The sequence below is a fragment of the Syngnathoides biaculeatus genome, chromosome 8, assembly GCF_019802595.1.
Source record: "Syngnathoides biaculeatus isolate LvHL_M chromosome 8, ASM1980259v1, whole genome shotgun sequence".
Taxonomy (NCBI): domain Eukaryota; kingdom Metazoa; phylum Chordata; class Actinopteri; order Syngnathiformes; family Syngnathidae; genus Syngnathoides; species Syngnathoides biaculeatus.
The window spans coordinates 22,848,247-22,854,746 of record NC_084647.1 but is presented as its reverse complement, the minus strand read 5'-3'; positions in this window follow the sequence as shown (position 1 = coordinate 22,854,746).

Here is a 6,500-nt window from a genome sequence, read left to right as displayed (position 1 = left end):
AACCATTAAGAAAAATTGCTTTTACTTGAGCCTTAAGGAATAAAAAGTTCAAGTCTACCTTACTGACTGATCTTGAAGAAAGTTTTATAATATTGAGTAACAGAATTTTTGATGAGTTCGGTCTGACAGCAATTTTTGACAATTTTTTGGGTGCAGAATCCAAAACTGATTTCTGTTTTTCAGCTCACGTTTTTTAACAAAGTGATAACAAAAAGGAACAAATGAAATACATACCAATGTAAATAAAACACAAAGATATTATAATTAGGAGCTTTGAAAACGAAAAAAAACAGCAAAAAAAAAAAGGAAACAAAATTTACAATGTCATGCCCATGGTTAGAAGGTTAAGAGAAAGCACAGGTGGAGTACACGCTGAATTGGTCGGAAGCCAATAGCAGGGCACATAGACACAAATGACCATTCACACTCACATTCACACCTATGGGTAATTTAGGTTCATTAATTAATGCCATTAATTAATTAATGTTTTTGGGATATGAAATGAAACTGGAGTGCCCGGAGAAAACCCACACAGGCTGGGCTGGGATTCAAACCCCAGGCCTCGAAACTGTGAGGCAGATGAGCACATGTCCAGTCATCCACCGCTCTACCAGAATTATTATTATTATCCATCCATCCATTATCTGAACTGCTTGTCCTCACAAGGCTCATGGGAGTACTAAGTCCATTATTATTATTATTATTATGCTTCTAAGCGCATGCTGTCCTCGTGATGTGTGCTTTCATTTTGAGCCACCCTGGCAAATATAAACCAATAGTGAAAATACAAACAGTATAAGCATTTAACAAGATCACCTTTCCTAGAATTAATATACTACTAAAGTAACAGATCCCTTGTCTAGCTTATTCATCTTCAAACATAACACACGTTATATCGAGCAAATATTATTTTGAATTTTCAAATAAATCAAGAGGATTTTAGCTATTAGGAGACTCACAAAATCAACAATGTATTTCTGTTTTCTTGCAGCATTAACACATGATTACCATGTCATAGCCAGGACTAGGTATTAAGATGGAATTGCTCTTATTAGGTATGTATTTCTGAACTACAGCAGGTTATACAATTGGAAAAATGTGTGGTAGCATTGTTTCAATATGGCTAAGGCGATGTAGATCCACCCTAGAATCCCCCGAGGGCTTGTCTCAAGTTCAAATAAATGATGATGCAATGGGACATATTGTACATAATACAAAAACAACAAAGACGAAGACCAGTGGGAGATGAAAAAGTCCTCCTCTGTTCCGTGCAGAAGCTTTTTGCCCTGAAGTGCCGGTCCACGGGGAGAGGATGGAGGATAGGAGGCAAGACATGAAACAATGTTGCTTCAGCCCCTTCCACAACAACACGAGCAACAGGTGGCATGTTGCCTCGGGCAGGAAACAAAGTGTCCATGTTCATTTACATGCTAATCACAACATGCTTGTCTGCTTTAGGACAATTAAGTGCTCACTTGGATCTCTCATTTCCTTTCTTGACTGTTTTCGTTCACATTTTTGAGCAAAAGACTTGCTTTTGATCCAGTTTTTAAACTGTGTACAGGACCTGGTATATAGTGTTTTTAGTGTAAATTGTCTCCATTTTTTTCCAGTGATTTAAAGCAGCTTTGTTTTGTCCTAGCCAAAATGAATTATTTTCAACTGTGACATGTCTAATGTGTAGCATGCTTAGCTTTTCTGTAGTTCCATAATAAATTTCCTCCTTCCAAGATGGACAATTGCTTCAGACAAATCTATTTACTTTATGGTTTCAAATCTGGACTTTGAGTGAGTCCAGTTGTAAAGCAGCAAAGTCACCAAAATACATACTTTTTTTTGGTTTGTTTTTTTAGCTCTCAGAAGTTGACTTCTGATCCTTCTTCACGATTTTCTAGCAAAGAACAGACTTTATGCTTTTTGAGCCCAAGACCATCACACTACCACGTCATTTGACTGCTGGCTTGATGTTCAGCGAAAGTTCTAGAAACTCAACCATCACTGGAGCCCTCCACCAGTGCCCCAAATCTCCTCAGCGCAAGACACATGAAAGCAAAGAACAACAATAACAACAACAACAAACAAAAACACCTGAAGGACTCCAAAGAAATGAGAATCTCTGGTCGAATGTGACCAAGATATAACTTTTCGGCCTTAATTCTAAGCGGTATGTGTGGAGAAAAACACCCACACAAGGGCATGGAAAGGTGAGAATAAGAGAACTTCTCGGCAAAGAGTTGTAAATTAGGTTCTGCAGAAACATTGATAACGGTGAGTTTGCAAATAGGCAGCGACTCACACAACATCCACGTATTTCGTGACAGGGTCTCCTCCTCTCCTGATGGATTTTCATTAAATATAATATAAGCTGTCAATGATTGGACATGATTGGACCCTTTTTCTCATTTGGGCATTCTGCTTCTTTTAGAGAAAGAATTAACTCCATCACCAAATTATCAAATGTAGGAGGAAACTGGGGCCTTGTGTATATTTCTGTCACATGTTTTCATGTATGACATCCTCAAGCTTAGAACCTTTGCAGTCTACCCTTAATGTTGCCTCCTACTCTCAGATGCCACACAGAAAGCCATAAAAAGTCAACCCCCCCACCACCTCAGAGCAAGGCAGAAGGCGAAGCTCTGAGATGAGATCAATGGGGTTGTTCTTTTGGGCACTGCTCACATGGAAGGTGCCACCCGGCTGCTGTTCTCAGCGCTGTCACGCCGTCCACTGTGAGCGCTCCAACATGTCACCACTTGTTCTCCATGAAACTATCCTAACCTGCGACAGGTAAGTGAGATATTCAGCATGTCGGTTCTCGATTTCATCTTCCAGGATCTGGACACCGCCAGCAGAATCATCTGCAATCCAGCAAGTTTCGCAGCGGCTCGAATGACAGAGGCCTAATTTTTACTCTTCAATTTCAAAGTAGAATATGAAGTAATAGCACAGGAATTAGAAGCTCAGCACCCTCGCTGTTGTTTATTTTAAATGTCACCTCCGCTTAATTCTGTCGAAAGTGACATGATGATGATAATGTTGTTATTTTGCACTAAACAAAGGCTTTTGTTCCTCCTCACCTGTTTAGATCTGTTCTGAAGAGTTCTGTCCCCCGTAGGATTTTTTCTGGGAAAGATGCCACTTGGATTGGCAAACATCTGCAAGGGGCTCTGATGTATAAAGATCTAGTGGAGGAGCCCACATGGAAGCAAAAATGTTTGAGACTGTTGACATGTTTCATGCAATTTCACGTCAACAATCTCCCTTTTAGTATGCAGGTGAGTCATGAATTCAAATGCAGTTGATCCGGGCTGCATCTATTTGTGTTTATCGTCCCTATGAAAAAAAAAAACACTAATGACCTTTTGCATTTTTGTGCATGTTGTTGTCTGTGCAGCTAAAATGCATCACACATCTGATTCAAAGCTGGTTCGACTTCTCTCACGTCACTGCTCTTGCTCGATCGGACCTCCAAAACATGGATGGCTACGCCAAGATCAAACCTGAGGAAAGTAACGGAACTCAGATGTTGTCAGTTAGGTGTGTAGGTGCTCTCCAACCTGGGGGCAGAAGGATTGCGATGTCCTTGAAGGCATCCGACATGGGTGACGTCAGGATCTGCTGTGAGCAGGTTTCAAAGTCTTGCTTTTTATGTGACATTTTCTAATTAATAGGTATTAGTTTACTATCGTGGTTAAAAGAAGTCCAGGGCATCAGTTCAATTGAGTATGCTTTATCCCCCCCAGCAAAGGACAAAAGACGGTTTGGACACTTTAGAAACAATGAATGCATTTAAAAAGCTGTCAAGACAAAGTACACTTGACACGCTCCAGACTTTTCACAGAAATAAAACAAATACACATAGACTGATGCATCACATTTGAGGTCATTTATCCATTTGTGGCATTGTGCAGATTAGGCTTTTTATTGCTCAAGGTACAAATGTGTCACTGTACATATTTATCTTGTATAAGGGGACATTAAATCCCATATCATCAAGTAAATAACCGACACAAGTATACTGCAAGCGCAACAAGGTGTTCAGTGATAGTGTAGAGTAGATATCAGACTCCTGTATTGATCGTTAACATAGTGCAATACATGCAGATGTGCATAATGTGGGCTTAGCGTATATTTGACCCAGATGTAGAAAAAAAAAGGCCCTGTAGCTCAGTGGTTAGAGCACTGGTTTGATAAACCAGGGGTTGTGGGTTCGTATCCCACTGGGGCCTCCACTCCCTGAGAAGGGTTGCGTCAGGAAGGGCATCCGGTGTAAAAATTGTGCCAAACATATGTGCGTTCATCTGAGATGACACGCTGTGGCGACCCCGAAAGGGACAAGCCGAAAAAAACTTACTATGTAGAAAAAAAAATACACTTTACACTAAAATCTATGTTGGTCCATTCATTTAATGATAGGTATTTACTATAATTTGTGAGTACAGAATACATTCATGTCTGATTTGGGTCATCTTATGAATATTGTTCGAGATAGGTGCACGTGTTTGAGGTTGAGAAGGTACTAATATCAATATGGCAAGACAAATGTGGAAGGTGCCATTTTTTCTTCAGTGCATCTAATTGAAGTAGGATTTCATCAACTGCAGGTCCGCTCCCAAATGTTTCCAACACGGTCCCTACATGGTTCCTCATTTCTCACCAGAGCAGGTAATAACAGAGGGGAAAAGAAAGGCAGTACGTTACAAAAGATGTGTTAAATGTGTGGATTTCTCCTTCGCAGACACGATCATATTCAGCGTGGCCAGGCAGGATGATTGGCTGCCCGCCGACACCGACAGATGGGTTGGGAGAGTTGTTTTAGCTGCCATCTTGTTGTCATGGTATCCCATTACCACAATGAAAATGTCACCGACCAGAGTTGGCAGCAACACTGTTTTGACGTTTTTATCTCTCAGAATTTGTTGTTTTGCGCCGCCAGTCACCATCCGTCCATCCTTCCAGTGGTCCTGGATAAACGTGACCTCCTGCCTTCAGTCTTCTCTGTTCAAAACTTCACATCTGCTCATCTCCTGTAGGGCTGCTCATTGCGCCATGAAGTGGTTCCGACCCACTCGGCAGCAATGTCTAGCTCTCCCTGCCACTGTGCTCAGTCTCGGCTTGACTCTTGGCCTTCCTTATTCACCCGAGAGTGACAAATACTGGTTTGAACATATGTTTCTGGGGTCGACATGGCAACAACTCTGGCCTGTGTTAGACCACAAGGAGCTCACGTCTCACTTGTACTGTGTGTTGACCTCACTTCCCACTTTGTTGCTCCAGATCTGGACTCAGCTGACTTCTATAGGCCTCTTGGTACATGTGCAGGTTGTAGTAGCTTGTGTGCACAACACAAGGGTGCCAAAAAAGTATGTGCTGGTTTTCAGGATGCGCCAAATAATATGACAGTGTCGACAGATGCTAGGTTTCATTGCAAAACAATTATTGTACACTTTCAAAATCCGCTCATATTTAGTACATCATTATGCCGAAAATATTTTGAGTCTACACGCTAGTGCTGTGGTCTACAAAATTAAAATAATTTTAAAAATAGAGAAAATGGGCATAACTGTCTGATCCTTCTTACGTGGTGATGTTTAATATTTAATTTTAAAGGCATATTCATTCCATATAAGCATGGTTTATTATTGTTGTTTTTACCATAACCTGGATTAATACTTTTTGAAACATTAAAATAATCCACAGGGGTTTGTTGAGTGTCTTATCAAAAAATTATAAATTAACACTTTTCTTGTTTTTTCTGTGATGTCTTAAAATACATAATCATTGTTTCTGTCATGCCTTTACAGTTTGTGAAAATTGAATGAATTCAAATGACTTGCCCTGCAGGATCAAAACAAGTGCTTGCAACCACTAAAGTATCAACTTGTGACAGAACATTGCCTTTCAAATAGATTTTCATTGCGATATTGACAAGATATGAACAAATAGGGACTTACTGTATTGTATACATGGGAAACACTATCAAAATATGTTTATCGTCTGCACCATTCTTTCTCGGACAATTGTAAATTCTAAATTGAAAAATATATAATTGAAGAGTTTGTTTTCAAAATGAGACTTATCCGTTTTTTTTCATTTTGAGAAAAGGGCTTGGTATTGAAGTGAAAACAATAAACTCAATTTATGTTTCTAACTATTGGGGGATGGAAAGAGATGCTAAAAAGTAACTAAACACCATTCTACAAAAAAATATTGGCTTTAATATTCACCGAGGTTTTTTGATGACAAATTTCATTTTTTCTCCAAAATGAGACATATCCAAACATTCTATTCTTGGCAAAGTGAGACATATCCAAACATTCTATTCTTGGCAAAGTGAGACATATCCAAATTTCCACTTAAACCTTCAGGAGCAGCTGTATTTTTTTTTTAAAAATCAGTTGCTTTTGATAGGCAATCATGAAAACTATTTGCCTTTCAACATTTCAAGCATTTTAAAATAATATTTAAGACCATGACCACCACATTTAGAGAGTTAGGTA